We start from the raw sequence: 20,399 nt of genomic DNA, 5'->3' as shown, positions 1-20,399 counted from the left end.
CATACACTGGGGAGTCAGTGGTGAATAAAAGGGAGGATATATATATATATATATATATATATATATATATATATATTTGGTTAAGCTTACAGACTGATTAGAGAAACAAAGATTGCATAAGTGAACAAATGTGAAAATGGTAACTTTTCAGAAAATAATGATGAAAATGGTGACAGAGGGGAGTTTTGTTGGGTTACAAGGGTCAAGGAAGGCTTCTTCAAGCAAGTGACTTCTGAAATGAATTCTCTGTGATGAGACAGAGCTAGCCATGAGAAGCTCTAAAAGAATTGTTTTCCAGGCAATGGAGTGGGAGGTGTAAAAGCCCCAAGGTTGGAATAATCTAGGTTTATGGGGTCTTTTCTTTTCTTCCTTCTCCTCCTCCTCCCCCTTCTCCTTCTCCCCCTCCCCTCCCTCCTCCTCCTCCTCCTCCTCCTCCTCCTCCTCCTCCTCCTTCTTCTTCTTCTTCTTCTTCTTCTTCTTCTTCTTCTTCTTCTTCTTCTCCTTCTCCTTCTCCTTCTCCTTCTCCTTCTCCTTCTCCTTCTCCTTCTCCTTCTCCTTCTCCTTCTCCTTCTTCTTCTTCTTCTTCTTCTTCTTCTTCTTCTTCTTCTTCTTCTTTCCTAGGGCAGAGATAGATGAGATAGGTTTAGTAAGTAGAATGAATGAGGAGAAGGGCAACAGGAGAGCCACTGCCTACCACCACCCTACTCAGAGTTGTCTGTAAAGAAGGTCCATGGACATTTGTGTAGTCCTGGAATTATTGTGTCCTTTGTGAGACCATCTCTTCCTTGCTGTAATACTCCCCAGCTTGTCCTATAAACTCTTTCAGAGAAAAACTCCAAGATGAAGTCTTCTTCCCACCCATACATTAGGTTGCAGTTGACCATGAAAAGTTCAAGCCCACAGGGACATGTACTGTCACTTGGATCTTCAGATCTTGTTTGAGTGGGTTGTGTCCCCGCAAAAAAGATATGGTGGAGTGCTAACCCACAATACTTCAGAATGTGACCTTATTTGGAAAAAAAAAATTTTTTTTCAAATTTAATCAAGTTAAAATGAGGTCTTTAAGGTGGACTAGATTAGTCCAGTACAACTAAGGTCCTTATAAAAGAGGAGAAATTTGGGCACAGAAGTAGTCCTTCAAAATCCTTCCACTGTGACTGGTAACTCAGAGTCCTTATCAAAATGTGCCATATCCTTACCCTTTTCTATGAATATTCTCCTTGAAAGTCTGCTGTGCCTGCAACCAATCACCCCTTGAGGTCAGGGCTTCCCTTTCAACCTTCTCTGCCAGTGGCTCTTCCTTCCTCCCCATGGACACGGGGCCTAGAAGGAAGTTATATCTTCCTTGTGCCACATTCCATCCTCCATCCTCTCTCCAACCTCAGATCCTTTAAGCCCATGGTGTTGGACTATATGCTATCGACCACTCCCGACTTGGGTAAGTCAACAACTGACACCCTCTGAGCTTCTCCTCATCTATGGATGAGCAATTCTTTGGCTCTACAGAGACCTTTAACCTATCAACTGGTCCATCTGGCACCCTTCTTTCAAGTCTTTAATGGCCTTCATTCTATTATCTCTACTGTTATGGTCAATACCTTGCATAAACTTGCAGCTTTCATCCCTCCCTCCAGCCTGCTGACCTAAAAACTACCCTGCTTCAACCTAACTCTTTGCCAACTCAGAATTCGCACAGAGATTTTGAGTATGGCTGGAGGAAAATGCAAACAGGGCTGTCTGGTCAGGTGTCAGTTTTTGACCACCAACCTCAGCTGGGCCATCAGCATTGCCTGGCCATTCTAGTACATTCCCTTGGTCAACTCGCAATCCCATATTCCAAAGTCACTATTTCACATCTCCTCTCTTCTTCCGTCCTCCCCCTCACTCTCAGTTGATGACCTCATCTTTTATTCACTGAGAAAACAGAGGCAGACAGCAGAGAACTTCATCCACCTGCAAACGAGTCACTTACCACCTCCTGAAGTCCCCATTCCCTGCAACCCCGCTTGTTCCCATCTGAGCCTTTGTGGCTAGTGCACCAGATCTTGCCTTAAATTACACCAGATTCCATCCTCAATGACACTGCATCCTGCACTGAATTAAAAACTCTTCTTTGATAATCTCTCCTTCCCTCAATATAATCATTTCCCTCCACTGTCTCATTCTAAGCAGCTGGTAAATGCACTGGAATATCTCCCATATAAATCATTTCCCCCTTTCTTCATAGCTTCTTCTAGCCATCACTTTATTTTCTTGTTGCCACCTCTCAAAACTCCTTGAAATTGTTACCTGTACTCTGTGTTTTCACCTTCACATTTTTGCTCTTCTCAATCTCTTCCTACCAAGTTTTGTCCTCATTTTTCTGCTCTTCTCTCAGCCCTTGGACAGGCTTAAAGACCAATTCTCAATCTTCATCTGGAGATTATAGCAGCATTTGAAATGGCAATTTTTCCTGACTTGGCTTTTTGGGTATTATACTCTCTTGGTTTTCCTGCTACGTCAGTGGAATCTCTTTTTCCATCTTCTTTCCTTTGTCCTTCCTTTTTTGTTTTCTCCAGGGCTTAGCTGTGGCCCTCTTCTCTTCTGTGTCTACACTACCTGGCTGAGATCATAGCTTTAAATGTCATCTATATGTTGATGACTCACGAATTTTTATCTTCAGACCCAATCTCTCCCCTGAATTCCAGACTTGTATATCCAACTGCCTTCCAGACATCTCCACCCTGACATCTAATAGATATATTAAATATAACATGTCTAAAATAGAAAGATGGATTCTTCTCTCCTTCTCTCCTCCCAAATATGCTCCTCCCAAATAGCTCTGGAATGTCCCGCTACTAATGGATGAAATGTGGGAGCTAAGGGGTAGTACAGAATCAAAGATACCTTCTGGAGATCCACTTCTAAATCTTTCCATTTTATCTCATTGCTTCTTGGGCATCTCTTATTTGTCATTCCTTGGACAATACTAACATTTATACTTGTATTAAAGTGAACAGGTAAAATCTGTTTGCTATCAATGGAAAAATAAGAAATACGTCCACATAGTGGGAAATACAGTGACCTCCACTCAGAGAGCCCCGGTTTTCTGTTGAAGCACAGAAGTCCCCCCGCACCTCAAACCAATCTTCTATCCCCCTCAAACTCAGTAACTCACCAAGGGGTGGTGCAGGGCAATGTGGGAGTGGTCTTCTCAGATAAGGAGGAGTCTTGTATCACTGAAATTGTTTAGAATTGCCAGTGCAAGGGGCCAATAAAAAGCAGAATCAACTATTAATTGTTTTCTAGATTGCTTTTAAATTCCCTACCTTCATCTCATTTTTTATTGCCTGTGCCCAGGAGCAGACACACCCACTGCCCCCATTCCCACAATAAGCATCGTTCTAGTCATCCCAAGAAAACAAGGAAACACCTTTGCATCTGAAAAGTGAGACCCAGATGCTCACTCCTAGTTTGCTTATAAACTGTATATGATATTGAAAAAAAGTCTCCAGTTAGGAAAAAGAGGAAGGAGAACGGGAGAGTAAGGAAAAAAAAAGACCTCGTGATTTAGGGCGTTAGGTATCACTGAATACCTGAATATCCAGAATTTTCCCAAAGACAGGCCCTGATGGATACAGAGTAACAAAAGCAGCCATAGGGACCCTTCATCTGCTGTTGAGCATGAACTGAACACAAGGGAGGTCCCTCAAGGGGGTCGCCTGTGTCCCCAGCGACTTTCCCCTCCCCCTTCCCTGCGCCAGCGCGGGCAGCCGTTCCCTCCCTGGGAACACGCTGTGCTAGGTCTGCTGCAGAGCCTTCTCAGTGTAGCCATAAAGTGCACACTTACAATGTTGGGCTCGGTGACAAGAACAACATGAAATAGCGCTCTACCCACCCACTGAGAAAACCGAGTGTGTCACACTCCTCTGTGTCATGGTTTTAAAAATATCTCCTCTGACGGTCCAAGTCTCAGGTTGGGTTTGAGGGGTGTTTAGTGCCTCACTGTGCCAGGTGGAAAATGTTTTCATCGGGATCCCAAGGACCTGAGGGATGGACGTCTGCTGGCTTTGCGCGCGCGTGTGTGGGTTGTGTGTGTATGTGTGTGCACATGAGCATGTGTTTAAGAAAAACGGAGGTGGATGGCTATTTCTTTGCTCATTTTTTCCCCTTTTTCTTTCTTTTTTAATTACATGTTCCTGACAAAGAGGTGTGGCTCCTGGCACTGCTGCGGAGACTCTCCTCCACCTCTAACCACACGGGGAGAAGAATACAGAGGGCTTCTCAGCGCTCAGCTTGATTCTCAGGATCTGTGGAAACACACTCCAGGGCCAGCATAGAGCGAAGGCTTCCCGCGAATGAGGGGTTTGGAAGCTTAGTGGAGAGTCTGGAGCAAGAGATGGGCTCCTCCCAAAGGGCTCTACCTCTTGGTTTCCCTCTATCTTGCTTCCGTGCTTAAGAAGAGCACCGCCAAGGCCACGTCTCCTGGATTTTTGAAGAGGGAGGGTCAAATGACGGGGCGAGCCTTTGACCCCTTTGTGGCTTAGTCTTGTTTACTTTGGAATCTGCAGCGCTTATCAGCAGGGCAAACGTGACAAGTGCTTTAACCTTGCAGCCTAAGTTTCCTGACTTATAAAAAGGGACAATAAGATGGATACATTGAAGTTGTAGTGACAGTAGACGATGTTAATCAAGGCCAGCACTTAACAAAGAACCTGACTCCTAGCAATCACTCGAGCAACGTCCATTGTGCTTGCAGCTTCGGAGATCACAAACACATGGAAGTCAAGTCTTTCCCCTGAAAGTCACGCAGGCAAAATGTACGTGAGGCTCCATGTGCTCTGGTCCCCACCTTTTCTCTGACCCCATCTCCATTCCCTCGGACACTGGCTCACTCTGCTCCACTGACCTTTGGGAATTTCCTTACACACATCAAACATCCAGGCCTATCCTTGAGCTGTTTTCTTCTGTCTGGAATATTCGACTCCCAGATATCCTCATGACTAACTCTATTCCCTAACTCCATTCCTCCATTCTGATACTTGCTCAAGTGTCCTTTATTGGACAGAGACCTTGCTCTCCTCACATTCTAAAATGGTGCCCCACCCCATTGTTCACTCGCCATCCCTCTTCCCGGTGTTATTTGCCTTTCTATCACTCCCTGCGTGGTACACGTTTCCTTATTAATATTTATTACCTAGCTTCCCTGCTAGAATGTCAGACCCATGAAAGCAGGGGGTTTGTCTTTTGTTGTCATTTACTGCAGCATTTCTAACATCTAAAACAGAGGTCAAAATCCAGAAGGCATACACTAAATACTAACTAAATGAATGAACCAATAAAACGTGTACATAATTCTCGTTGTGCGGAGGAAGGTTTGCATGGCTAGACAGCCCATACATTGTGGAGTCAACACTCACACTGGGATCTTCAGATGTCTTTCCAGTTTATCCCAATAATGAAGAATAATGAAAAAACACTTAGACAATCAAGAATATTCTGGGCCCTGCTTACCTGTATAACTTTTGACATGAGGTAAATCCATGTCAACTTAAATCCATGAAATTCACATAGGAATCCTTGCAATCTTTCCTAAACTTGGTGTTTTCAGCCCAGGTAATATACTATTTGATTGGAGATATTTCACATATGAGTAGGGAAACCTTTTTTTTTTTTTTTTTTCCTATTGACCAGAATTCTTCTTGCATTCTAGATATCTTCCCAAAGGTCTCGAGACTTTTATAAAGCTCCCAGTACTTAGGAAAATTTGACCTTGCTTCTTCAGACTTCCCCAAGGTTACCTTGAAGGAGACATAGAAGAAGGTCTCCTCTCTATGACTAGGTTTTTGTGTACTATGCTGCATGTCTAAAAAGACCTCTCCCATCTGGGCAGTGCAGTATACCCCAAATCACATATATAAACATGATTTCTGGACTTCTAGGATTTCTATATAATGAAGCAAATCATGCCAATTCTTAAGTCTCAGAAACTGCATCGGAGTCAACCATGACCTATAAAAGTCATTAAGCAAGACATTGTAGGACCAGACAAGAGAACGGTGGTATCTGCTTCAAGTTCTGAAAGCACATCAGATGTCTTTTTAGTTTCTGCTCAGTTTGAGGACACCTGAGCTGGCTAAGTGTGATTCCTACTACCATCACATACTGAAAAGTAAACTCTCAGGTCATTGTTGGAAAAAGAAATCAGCAGAAAATTGGCTAAATGCTCATATGTCCACCAACCAACCCATGCTTTTACTGTGGACAGCAGAGCTTGGATCTTGTCCTCACCAACAACGACCCTAGCTTTGAAGGCACACGTTCTCAAAAGTGCCAGCACAGGGTCAGCACAGGAATATTTTATCTTCCTTTTTTTCAATTCAGAAGAGAAGCCTTCCTCATTCTGCTCTGGATCCAAGTGTTCTCAGAACTTTCAGGACTGGATGAATTGAAGACACAGTTGGCTGTAGAACTTTTGGGACTGGGTGAATTGAAGACACGGTTGGCTGTTGTGTTTCCATTTTGGACATAGCAAGTCATTTTCTCATTATATCTGAAACAGAAGCTTGATTGTTTTCTATCTGGGCAGTGGAACTTGTGATCCTTCAGCAGCCTGGCTCTTTATAATGACCTATGGGCATTTTCCTCTGCCCTTTAATGCTTATGTAGTAGGCAACAAGTTTAAGCCTTCACCTCCTTATTTCTCTTTCTACTGCTGAAAGGGTTCAAAATGTGTGGAGTTCAAAAAGAGGAAGCAACAGCTGGGGCTTCAAAAGCCCAAGGATTTGGTAGGGAACTCTCCTGAAGGCAAGTTTATTTGATGGATTCTCTCCACCCTCATCCATCCCCCTGGTTTTTCCAGCCCATTTGCGCCATGGCATCTTCACAGAGACTCTCCTGAAGAGGCCTCCTTCCAATGACGATGGTAGCTCCAGAGGCTGCCATCCGGTGACATCAGACCTATTGGCAGTAACCACAGTGGCGTTTCTGACAATCTGCCAAGAGCTGTAGGCGCCAGGCATGAGGTGGGTAGTCCAAATAACCATTCCTGCCCAAGCTGCCCTCTGCTGAGACAACCCACCACTAATTAAAGGCCATCTGTTTATACCATCCAGTCTATCCTGCCAGAAGCAGCCAGATGTCAGCACATTACCCTCATCCGTGACCTCTCTTAGGATATTAACATGGATTATTTATGGGTGGGCTGAGTTGGTTACCGTATATGAGCCTCCTTCCTGGTGCATGGCTTAAGAAATTATATTATATATAAACTTTATGATGATACCATTAATTTTGGGTCTTGCCAAGTTCCAGACCTATATGCTCTGTAGTGGGGTCCTGGGACTGTTTCAACAATAACATTTTTTTTTTTAAAAACACTCCAGTGTCTCATTTCTCTTTGTTTTCCATGGGTACCCCCTAAGTGTAGATATGAATATTCTCTTCATGGAAAGTCACTGGCAATGAGTTCTCACAGACTACCTGTGAACTACCCTCTCTTCTTTGGTTAGAGAGTAGTGCCAAGTGAGTGCCTTTTTTGACCCAGAAGACAACTTGGTGGCATCGTTCTCGATGTTCCGTGTTCTTCCAAGCTGCATGTTCAAGTGCCTTCTTTCCAAAGCAGATGCTGGGCCGATTTGTTTACCCCATGAGGGGAGGAAATGCAGAATTAAGAATCAGAAGGCGGAATTCTAGTCCTGGCTCTACCATCTGTATGTCAAGGGAACCTGAGCAAGTTGCTCATTCTTTCTAAGTCTCAGACAGTTCTTACCTGTATTCTCAAACTACATGTCTTATATATAAATGAGGGTTAACAATAAACTCTGCAGTAAAGATACATTTTTTAATAAAAATATTTCAGTGGATTGAGTAATACCTATCTTTCATGCTGAATCTGTCTTCTGTGAAATGCAAAATAAGAAATGCTGAAGAGGGTTAAGTCTACATGAGTCCAGTGTACTTACATGTATATTTTTAAAAGATTTATTTATTTATTTTAGAGAGAAAGCATGAGTGCGAGGGGCAGAGGGAGAGAGAGAATCTCAAGCAGACTCCACACCGAGTGCAGAGCCCTGCACTGTGCTGGATCTCACAACCCCAAGATCATGACTCTGAGATCAGGAATCCAAGATTATGACCTGAGTGGAAACCAAGAGTCAGATGCTCGACCTACTAGGCCACTCAGGCATCAGAGATCTAGTATACTCATATGTTAGTGTTTTTCCTGCCTTCCTGAAGAGATGTCACAAAGAGAAAGTGAGAAAAACTAAGGAATTCTGATCTGATGCATTTAAAAGTGCTGTTCCAAGCATACGAGGTCATGGTTTTCATGTTTACATTTTTCCTCGAATGTTGTTCCCATCACAATCAATAGCCAAGGGCCCCAAACTCCATTTCTATAATATCTCACCCTTACCACCCAATATATAATTATAATTGGATTCTCAAGATTAACCGTTCTCGACTCAAGTAGCACCACTTCTTAAAGGATGGCTTGAAAATGGCCGTGGGCACTTTGGGGTGTTTCCATATGAAGTGGTGGAGATTCCAGTGACCCTGCACACATGGGGGCCACCATGTTGCTCATTCTGCAATGTGTTGGCCACTGTTCCACAGCAGAGAAGTACCCTGAGTCCCATACCAGCCCTTAAATATTTCATTGAACATTCACGTAAAACCTGCTAATAATTACTTGAGCCTAGAAGCTAACTCCATCTCACAAATAAAATACAGTTGATTGTGTTTTAGCATTGTATGAATATTCCAGAAATGCAATTTTCATGTAAATTAAAGGAAGATTGAACCATGCATCATCTGTAAATTCCCAAAGAGTTGTCTGTCGGTTTAGAAAAATCAACCCTGAGAAGGGGAACGATACTGGAACTGTTAATAAAACACATTTGTAGAGGCACCCAGGTGGCTCAGTGGGTTGGGCATCTGCCTTCAGCTGCGGACAGGATCCCAGAATCCTAGGATACAGCCTCACATCAGGCTCCCTGCTCAGTGAGAAGCCTGCTTCTCTCTCTCCCTTTGCTCTTCTCCTCTGCTCCTGCTCTCTCTATCTCTCCAGTAAATAAATAAAATCTAAAAAAAACCACACACATAAAGAAAAACAAGAACCACTTTTGTGTCGGGTTGCCGCAAAGGGCGGTGTAGTACTCATAGCCCTGTTTGTATCTATGTATTTGCACCTGATGTGTTCACATGTATACATGTCCACCTAGTTCATTATGTTTGTGGTGGAGTGACTTCTAAGTATTTATATGGTAGCACAGGCAGAGTTGACTTCATGGATGTGGGTGGACACTGCTCATGGTTTGACTTGTTATCACCATCTTGACATTCTTAATAATTTTTTCAGGAGCCTGCATTTCCAGTTTGCACTGGGGTCACACAAATGACATAGCCATTCCTAAGAATAGGAGCTGGCAGATACTTCCTGCCAAGAGCAAGATGGTGAATACTTCAAGTTTTGAGGGCCAAGAAGGCATCGCAGATACTAGGCAGGTACTTCTATAATTATTTTTAAAAATAACTACTTAAAAATGAAAAAAAATCATGTTTATCTCATGGGCCATATAGAAACAGGTGTAGGGCTATATTTGGTAGTTTAATGACTCCTGTGCTCAAATATTTTTATTGTAAAATAATCACCTCATTTCTTCTTGATGTTACAATGAGGGCATTACACGTCCTTCTCTGTTTGTAGGCTGAGAATTTCATTCTACGATAGTCAAGGAGTCTTTAAGAAATGCAGGTTACCGAAAGAGGGCATTGGATCTGGGAGCATTGCCTCAGACCATCCCATTGGCCTCTCTACCTCCCTTCTTTTCCCTCTACAATCCAGCCCTCACGTGGCTGTCAGACTGATTGTCCTTGAAATGCAGCTTTAATCATGTCACTGCTCAAAAAATCTTTCTTGCCGTATTTTCTACTGGACGGCTTGTGGGATTTCAAACCAGAATTGGAATTCCTCTGCAAAAATACCTTTAAGATCAAACCTCCTTCTATGCCTTCTCCCCCAAGGCGCAATCATGTCACTTTCCTATCCATTATCCTTTAATGCAAGTTTCCAAGGCTGGTTCTTTCAGGAGAGCATCACACTGGCGACTCTGGTCTCTGGATCTTCCTCATAGTGCCCTTCATGTTTGTGCTTTCACTTGCTTAGTTCTCTTTGATATTTTGGAAGCACTTCGGAAGCAGTCTCAATAGACCTCCAGCATCTTCCACAGTGCCTTGTTGATAAAAAGTATTAAATAAATATTTGTGTAATTGGATTGAATTATAATACTTACAAATCCAGGGTTTAAACCTTGAGATTATTTGTTGGATGAAGCAACTCATCCTGGAATTTTTCTTCCAAAATCCCTTAACTGGTACAGATGTCAGTTAAGTTTTCACCATCCAGCTTGCTTTCCTTCTTCCTAAAAATGAGACAGACATGCAGTCCGATTTTGTTCCTGTGGCCTCCCTACCTCCCTCTACAGGACATTTTGGATTAGTCTAAATCAACTGGGACCCCAGTTGCCAGAAAAAATATGGAATGTCCAGCTGAATTTGAATTTCAGATAAACAACGAATAATTTTTCAGTGTAAGTATGCTCCTAATATGGTCCGGCTTGACTTAACTCAGGTAGACCAAAATTAAAAACTTATGTTTCATGTTTTGGAAAGAGTTTCTCTCTCTCTCTCTCTCTCTCTCTCTTGGGCTGGACCAGAGCAGGGAGCCTGAAGCCACTTGCAGCCATCTTGTGACAAGCAATCTTAAGTCATAGCAGATGCTGAATGAAGAAAAGCAAATGCATTTAAAGAAAAATCTGAATCCTTGCTGATGTCATTGAGCCACACACCCTATCTTGCCCAGAACCTGCCTTATCTCTGTATTTATAGCTAAAGAAATGAATAGATAAACTTTTTTATTTAAGCCAGTTGAATCTGGGTTTTCTGCTGCTTGTAGATAAATCCATGCTGGTTAATTTATTTCATTTTAGTTCAACAACAAATATCTCAAGATTCTAGTCTCTTACCACTAACATTTAGGTCCTGGATTTAAGTTTTATAAAATCCAGTGAACGAGGCTGTTTCATGGAGCCACAAACCACCCCCCCCCCACCTAAATAGGAACAAGACAAGGAACTCTGAATGGAAAGTCCATTAGCTACCACTGCACACAGAAGTTAATGTCCTCTCATGAGTTTCAGGGCATGGAAATCTGGTTAGAACCTCTACTGCCCAGGCTCTTTTGAATCTTCAGCCAGGTATCTCCTTTCATTTTTCTCCTGACACTACTGATGTCTTTTTAGAACACTGGAAAGCTTTTCCACTTGTCTCCCTTCTCAAATAAAAATACTTTCATTTTCTTTCAGAAAGCACCACTTTGGAATTCTTAGATTCTGCGGTTGGGATGGCACTGAAAAACGACACAGCCTAGCCCAGACTCATTAGCATACGTATTTCTTCAGATCACTGTGACTGGTTCAAAGGTGTCCATGTGGTCATGTTAATCCAAGGAGAGCAAATGCTGGGATTTTTTTAAAAATATTTTATTTATTTATTTGACAGAGATCACAAGTAGGTAGAAAGGCAGGCAAAGAGAGAGAGAGGAGGAAGCAGGCTCCCCGCTGAGCAGAGAGCCCAATGTGGGGCTCGATCCCAGGTCCCTGAGATCATGACCTGAGCTGAAGGCAGAGGCTTTAACCCACTGAGCCACCCAAGCGCCCCATGGGATTTTTTTTTTTTTTAAAGATTTTATTTATTTGTCAGAGAGAGAGAGAGAGAGTACACAAGCAGGCAGAGTGTTAGGGAGAGCCAGAGAGAGAAGTAGTTTCCCCACTGAGCAAGAAGCCCTACGTGGGACTTGATCCCAGGATCCTAGGATCATGACCTGAGCCGAAGGCAGTAGCTTAATCCACTGAGGCACCCAGCTGCCCCAAATGCTGGGATTTTTGTTGGAACTTTGGGGAAGAAGTTCTTACTCTCTCTGTGTTATTGAAATAATGTATCTGGAGCCTCTGAGGATAACCCCATAGAAGGAAGCTAGCACAAGATAGAGCAGAGGCTGCCAATGAGAAGGTAGAAACATCCCCTTTGCTCCCACTTGGATACTTCTTGCTGGCTATATCTTTAGTTAATTCCACTGTGGAACTTTACATGAGTTCTGTGAGGCAATGAGATGTTGTGTTTTCTAACGGAGGCTTCAGGAAAGTTTTTATGACAGAAAGCTAACCCATGCATCATCTCTAGCTTGCTCATGGATTAGGAGAATGGTCTTTCGAGGGAAGGAATTATGAATTGAGCTGTCACCAGAGTGTTATTTATACACTTTATGGTTTCTAATCCCTCCCCCAATATTGTTCACTTGAGAGAAGAAGAAGAAAGGCTCATAGAGTTTAACTGTCTGAGGTCCCACAGCTGATAAGAGCCCAAGGCAGGATTTAAACTCAGGCATTACTTCCAAGCTAGTCCTTGGGTTTAGGGAGTGTGTGACCAGCTCCTTAGCAAAATTAGCAAAGTGTTGCATAGGACATACTGTGGGCCAGGAATTACTCTATACATCTGATACATATGCCCCTTTAATCCTCACAACAACCCTATAAAGTAAGAATGCATATTCCCATTTCATCGATGAGAAAATGGAGGCACTGAGAGGTCAACTAAGTTTCTTGAGATCCCACACTGAGTTAGTAGGGGAGCTGGACTTTGAACCTGGTCATCTGACTCCACAGTCTAAACTCTTAGATAACTCAATAGATTTTCTCTTCTGGATCCTGCAGGTAAAGGAACAGTGTTCCATGGCAGTTGATTTAGGAATAAAGGACCTTCATATTCAGTAGAGGTGGGCATCTCATCATCTCTTCCATGTGACTTTGAAATACCCTTAAAGAGATAAAATAAACCAAGGCTATGTTTATAGGGTGAGGGGCACCTGAGAAGCTCAGTCAGTGAGGCATCTGACTCTTGATTTATACTCAGGTCATGATCTCAGGGTTGTGAGATTGAGCCCCATGTCAGGCTCTGCGCTGGGCATGGAGTCTGTTTAAGATTCTCTCTCTCCCTCTCCTTCTGCCCCTTACCACCGCCCCACCTGCCCTGCACACTTTCTCTCTTAAAGAGGTGATATTCACTTCACTTAGATACTGCTTCCTGAATTTGTGCAACCAGGAAATTTCTGAGAGAGATGCCCTGAGTAGGAAAAGCCCACACCAGAAGGTAGAGGAGAGAGGATATGTGTGCTGTAACTTCACTGAGCGTTCCCTAAATGGCATCGACATTAACAAATTATTCTGGGGAAGAAACTGTGCTCCTGTTTGTTGTTGGTCTCAAGCATTACAAGTAACACCTCGGAAGTTTAACATGTACTGAGTACTGACTGTGCACCGGGATGTTTTATGCATTTTTATTTTAAGATTTATTGTACAGAGAGGGAGAGCACACAGGAGGAGGGGCGGAGGGAGAGAGAGTCTCCAGCAGACTCCCCACTGAGCAGGGAGCCCAAGACAGGGGGTCGGTCCTAGGACCTTGAGATCATGACCTGAGCCTAAACCAAGAGTCTGACACTTAACGAACTGAAACACCCCGACACTCCTGTTTTATGTATTTTTAGCCAGCCCGTTCATGGGAGTTATGGACCTAACTTGAGAGGTCTTAAAACTTTCTCTTCCCATGAGCCTCTTTGTATTAACAAGGGTAGGTGAGGTTCTGTGCAGCAACAAAGCAGTGTCCACATTTCAGTGTTTGACACAGTAAAAGTCAGTTTCTTGCATTTTGAAAGTTTATTGCAAGTCCAAGTATAGGACAAGTGTGTTCCATCAGGAGCCCAGAGTCCAGACTGTTTCAGTGTTGTAACACCTACATGTCAACCCAGTGATCCTGGTGGAGGAAGAGAACATGCAGATTCTCTCTCTATTCAAATCACACAAGTAGCTTCTGCTTACTGTTTCCAGGCCAGAACTGGTCACGTGGCCTACCTTCACTCCAGGAGGCACCACGGAAGTGTCTCCCTTCGTATTTTCCAAAATAAAAGAGATGAAGGCTTTGACAAATAATACCTAGGTCTGCTGTCTGCCAACTTAGAAGTGACCCAGACGGTCAAATAACATGTTACCGTGACTTAAGATCAACAAAATGTTTAGAAAATCCTGTAAAGTCCAGAGGGCTCACATATGAGACATTTAAAAACCTTCCTTAGCTGCCATTTAAAACATCTTAAAAAATAATTTATTTGGTTAAGTTCACATGACATACAATTACCACTGTTAAGTGGCACTCATTACATTTGCTATGTTGTACAAGCACTATCTCTCTCCAGCTCCAAAAGAGTGCCATGACCCCAAAATAAAATCCATCAAGCAGTTATTCCCTCCCCTCAGCTTCTGGAAGTGAACCAGATCTGTGTTCTGTCCCTATGGATTTATCCGTGCTGGATGTGTCATATGCCTAGAATCACAGAATATGTGACCCTTCACAACTGGCTTCTATTGCTTAGCATGTCTTAGGGGTTTATCCATGTTGTAACACTTACCAGTATGCTGTCCTTTTCGGTGACTGAATCATCTTGCATCTCATGTGTGTACTACAGTCCATTTGCCCATTCATTCATTTCTAACTTTTGGCTGTTGTGAATAGTGCTGCTGTGAACACGTGTGCACATGGACTGTTGGAATTCCTATTTTCAGCTCTTTGAGATGTCTACTTGGGCGGGGAATTGTGAGTTCCTGGTAATTCTGTGTTTGACTTTTTAGGAACCACCACACTGTTTCCCCAGTGGCTGCACCATTTTATATTCCCACCAGCATTGTATGAGGGTTTCAATTTCCCATATCCTTGCCAACACCTGTTGTTACTTCTTAATTATAGCCATCTTAGTAGTTGTGAAGTGGTATCTCCTTGTGGTTCTGTTTTGCATTACCCGGATGAAAAATTATGTAAAGCATATTTTCATTTGCCTGTGGACCACTTATGTATCTTTTGAAAAAACTGTTCAAATTGCTTGCCCATTTTTAAATAGGATTGTCTTTTTGTTGTTGAAATGTAAGGTTGTTTGTATACTCGGAATTCTTGATCCTTACCAGATATATGATTTGCAAATATTTTCTCCCATTTTGTAGGTTGTCTTTTCACTTTCTTGATGTCCGAAAGTTTTTAATGTGGTAAAATCTAGTTTATCCAGTTTTTCTTTTGTTGCTTTTGCTTTAAGTGTCTTACTAAGAATTCATTGCCAAACTCAAGGTCATAAAGATTAAACCCTATATTTTCTTCTTAAAGTTTTATGGTTTTAGCTCTTAAATTTAGGTCATTAATCTATTTTGAGTTAAGTTTTATATATAGTGCAAGGTAGGGATCCAACTTTATTTTTTTTGATCTGGATATCCAGGGGTCCCAGCCCCTCTGTTGAAAAGACTATTCTTTCCTCATTGAATGGTCCTGGCACCTTTGACAAGAATCAATTGGCCATAAATATATGAGTGTTAATATCTATTTTTAATATATAAAAACCTCACAATTATATTTAAAAATTTACATCACACCTAAATCTCTCAGGTTTAAGTTTAAAGACATTTTCTCTCTTCTGTATTCTTTACAGAAAATGGAGGAAACTTTGCCCTATAAATACATATAAACTACAACAAATGTAACTACCCAAATTGACATTCAAACAATATCTGTGGACAGCTTACTAAGTGAAAGGTAATGTATTTGTTTCTGGAGAACAATATATGAATAACATATAGTTCTGGCCTACAGGACCATCATAACCAATCGGGTAAGAAAAGCACATATAGAAATAACTGAGCACAACTTTTACAAAATGGCACAGAAGGGGCATCTGGGTGGTTGAGTCAGTTGAACATCTGTCTTTGACTTAGGTCATGATCCCAGAGTCCTGGGATGGAGCCCCACATCAGGGTCCCTGCTCAGCGGGGAGTCTGCTTCTCCCTTTGCCTCTGCCCCTCCTTTTGCTTGTGCATGTGTGCACATGTGCTCTCTCTCTAATAAATATATAAAATCGTTTTTTAAAAAATGACACAGAATCCAGGAGAGAATAATCTGCTTTGACTGTGGGTATTGGGGAAGATATCTTGAAGTAGAGAGCAGGTAGCATGAAGTGTCTTGGGTAATATTAATGAAAACTTTTTCAGATGATATTGTTTTAAAATTCTAAAGCAGATCATGTTACATTAACTCTGACCTTAGATTCCACTATAAGGGCCAAGATAATAAATATTCCAATGGTCGTATCCGGATTACAGCTATTTCGTTGACCTATAAGGAGACAATTCTTCCAAAATATTCTCCTAGTTTATATATTTCATAAAAAAATGCTCCAGTATAAAAACACACACAAATATTTTAGTAGTGTGTTGGATTTGATGTCTGTGGGATGGTACTCAAGAAACAAAACTCTTTTTTTTTGTAGCATCAATCTAGGTGATTTGCTTACATGTGGTTAGTTGGGGAGGGCTCTGGAGACGTCATCTCTAAAGGAGTAAGGAAAGCAGGATTGGGCAGAGAGAGAAATTAAACTGAAATGTAGTTACCACAGAGGCACCAGTTGGTCCCAAAGGGAGCTCTGGAGCTGGAATGGCCAATCAGAGATGACTAAATTAAGATAAGCATATTGGATCTTTGTACACTGCAAATGCCAGTCATTGGGTGTGCACTGCTCTTGGGAAGAGTGTAGAAACTTGGGTAAGATGATTCCTTTAGGCTGAAGGGAATTCCTGAAGACGGATTGGTCTGTGAGCTGTCAGCAGGCAAGACTTCCTCCACCTGGGGAAATAATTTCCCTAGTCTCACGGAAGGAATCTGGGTCATGCATGACAACATCCACTCTAGTAGGTACGACCAGTATTACCATGGTTACTGTTTTCAGAGGAGAATAATGAGACTCAGTAGTTTAATTGCCCACCAAAAGTCCCACAACTGTGAACAGTAGAGTTAGTACCAAAACCAAGGTCTTCTGATTCCAAGCCAGTTTGCCTTTAAGCAACATTATTGTCCCTCAAAATGTGCAGTACCATTTCATCTCAAAAAATATTTAAAGCCAGGTGAGCTTCAATCAATGTGATTTCACAACTGTTACCTGGGATTTCCCCTTTTCCTTCCAACACATAATATTCAGTTCTCAACTTGTCCATGTCAAGGAATTCTTCTGAAGCTCCCATCCTAAAAGTAAGGCCATTTTCTTCCACAGAAACACATGCATTCTTTGACTACAGCATAGGACGAAAGCAGAATACTATTGGAACTATTATTAAATTAATAGAACAACACAGCATCCACATATCTGTGCTATTTTCAGACTAGCATTTATGCTGTGCTATTTTCAGAAATAACACAGCATCAACATCTATACTATTACTAAATTGATGGACTAACCCAGCATTCAGACATCGATGCTATTTTCAGACTGCAGTATGGGGGGGGAAGTATTAACAAAGGAGGATATGTGTGAAGATTAGGGGGGAGAGATGCACAAAGTGGTTGAAAGGTCAGCTTGAGGCAGAAAATAATTAACTTGAAAGCCAGAGGGAAGGAAGCATTTCCAGGCAATGTTCCCTTTATTTCTAACATGCAACCCTGAGATCTAAGAAACTAGGCAAGTTTCTGCCTCTAAGGGCCTGCAAGCCAGTTACCAGGTGCTCGAGTTCTAGCCCTTAAGATTCTGTCATATTGGAGGAAGGGTGCACCTGAGTGGCTCAGTCAGTTAAGCATCTGCCTTTGGTTTAGGTCATGATCGCAGGGTCCTGGAATCAAACCCCCCGTTGGGCTCCCTGATCAACAGGTAGCCTGCCTCTTCTTCTCCTCTCTGCTCATGCTCTCTCTCTCTCTCTCTCTCAAATAAACAACAAAAAAAAAATTTTTTTTAAAAAAGAGAGAATCTCTAATATTGGAAATCAAGAGACAGTCACATTGGAAAAGCCATTGACATTGAAGCTCATTAAAAGAAAGTAGTGTGTGGTGCTTGAAGGTAGTCTCAAAAAGATTTGGATCCTCCCTCCACCACTGCCCAGCTGTATGACTGGGGCAAGGGTCTTAATCGCTTTAAGAAACAAACTTTCCTTATCCATAAATGGTATAATCCTTTTACCAATTTCATAAGGGTGTTGTATGATGAAATATACATCTCCTAGTATTGAGCCCATGTGAGTGGTTGATCTAGTACTCTGTTGACTCTCATTTTATGTTTATTCTATTTATGTGTGTGTATCAGACCTAAAAAAGACTATATTTCACTATTAGTGCTTGGCATTAGAAAACGGCACTGCCAGTAGAACTTTCTGTGAATATGGAAATGTTCCGTATTTGCACTGTCCAACATGGTAGCCACTGGATACCTGGATACCTGCAACTATCCAACACTAGCTGGTAGAAGTGGAGGAAGTGAATGTTTTATGTAATGTCCTCTTCATTTAGCTGTAAGTTTAAATAACCACGTACGGCTAGTAGCCACCATCATAGTCTGCACACGGTTACTTCAAAGTGGAAGACATTTTAGATATTAATCCAAAGTCATCACTATGGGGGAGAAGATATATTTTAGAGAGATATGAAAGAACACGCTCAGGGTTTCACAACCACCCAGAGGGTTGAGCCAACATTCTGATCAAGCTCTAATACTCCAGATCCAAGGCATCCGATTGCCACATGGCATTGCCAAGTTAATGACTTAAAGACATAGGAAGGTTAACAACAGATGGGGGGTCACGTCTTCCAAACTCCAGCAGTTATAATTATCATCAGTACCATTATCACATTAATTTCCAATGTCTGAGCCCCTACTCTCTGGTTGGCAGAGAACAACCAAGGACTGTTCTCTGGACCCCTATGCTAAAATGCTTCCCTGCTGGAACCCTAAAACTCTAACATGGCTCCTGTATCTTTGTAGGAATTATCACCTGTTTTGGAGCATGTGTATATTGCCAAGGCCTCCAATATGCTAGTCATTTCTTGCTTTTCTGGTCGGATGAACACAAGGTTATCAGTATAGTTCACTAATGTGTTTTTCTGTGGAATGCCTACATGGTTCAGATCTCCTTAGACTTTATCGTGACAGAGGGGAGACAGTTAGTTAAGTTAGCCCTGGAGCAAAATTTTAAGTGTACTGTGCTGTCCCTTCCAAGACAAGCAAACTGTTTTATATCTCTCTTTCCTGCTAAGGCAGGAACAGATTACACTCCCCAGAATCATGGCACATACTATATATAGGACTCAGGCCAGTCTTCTCTAGCACAACTACTACACTTGGCCTAGTACTTGCAGTTGGGGTTAACACTGGGTTCAGTTTGCAGGGTCCCACCGTTGGCTTCCAGAATCTGTCCTTTTTCTTGCAAAAGCTAGATTCCCAAATAAATGGAGATGTGATGGAGACTATTTTTAACATAGATGTTGGTGAAGTTTTTCATTGGCTAGCTAGTAAATATTTTAGGCTTTGTCGGTCAAGTGGAAAAGTTGAGACTATTAGTTACCTAGGTACCTCCACAATCATAGAAAATGTACTCATTTTAAAAAATATGAGACCATTCTTAGCTCACAACCCAGGGTGGTCTGATATGATTTAATCCTCTAAATCTTTTAGGGTAGCATTACTTTGTGCCTTCCTTTTCAAGATGGATGGGATATTGATATCGTTTCACTATCTTGTCCAGAAGGCAGGAGAGTTTCAAAGTTTCCTCTGGTCCTGCTCTGCCCTGTAGGCCAAGGACCCATTATGAGGAATAGGCCAAAAGCCCAGTGTATCTATTCCATTTACACATTCACATACTGAAGAAATGACCACACAGAGGCGCCTCTGTCAGCTGAAGGCAAGCCAGGAATCCATTGATTACTTGGTCCCCCTAGGCTCCTATTCTAACGGAGGGGCCGTGATTATCCTCGGGGATGTGGGTTATCTATGTGAACTCAGACCCAGTGTCCCACAATCATCAAAATGTTTGAGTATTCCTTTTTTTCCTGTGGGTACTTACTTGAGGAAGTGGCAGTAGCCTCCTTTGAGGAAGGACCAGGGGACTCACCATGGTGTAGAGGTGTCCCAAGGCTCTTCTTGGAGATCCTGCTTCTTCCGTGTTGTATAGGTTTCAGGGCCAAAAATGAGCTCAAGTCTAAACACAACGCAAGGCATTGTGACTTTTTTCTGGGATGACTCGCTTCACCTAATCTCCCATCTTTTTATTTATTGTGATTGTGAAGGTTGAGTGAGTCTTTGCTGGCTTCTCATTTATTTTGCGTGTCCATGACTCTGCCCACCAGAGCTTCTCAGCTGCCTTCCTTCCTTGCAGCTCATTATGACATTTGTACCCACTGGTTGCAATGCTTAAGCATTGTCATCTGGCCTCTCTTGTTTTGAGGTCTCACCTTTTCACTGCTATCACTGAGCTTAGTTGTGTAGGAGAGTCTTCTCCTGTCGAGCCTGTCCTATG

Source organism: Mustela nivalis (genome assembly GCF_964662115.1).
Source record: "Mustela nivalis genome assembly, chromosome: 17".
NCBI lineage: Eukaryota > Metazoa > Chordata > Mammalia > Carnivora > Mustelidae > Mustela > Mustela nivalis.
Note: the sequence above shows the minus strand (reverse complement) of the source record.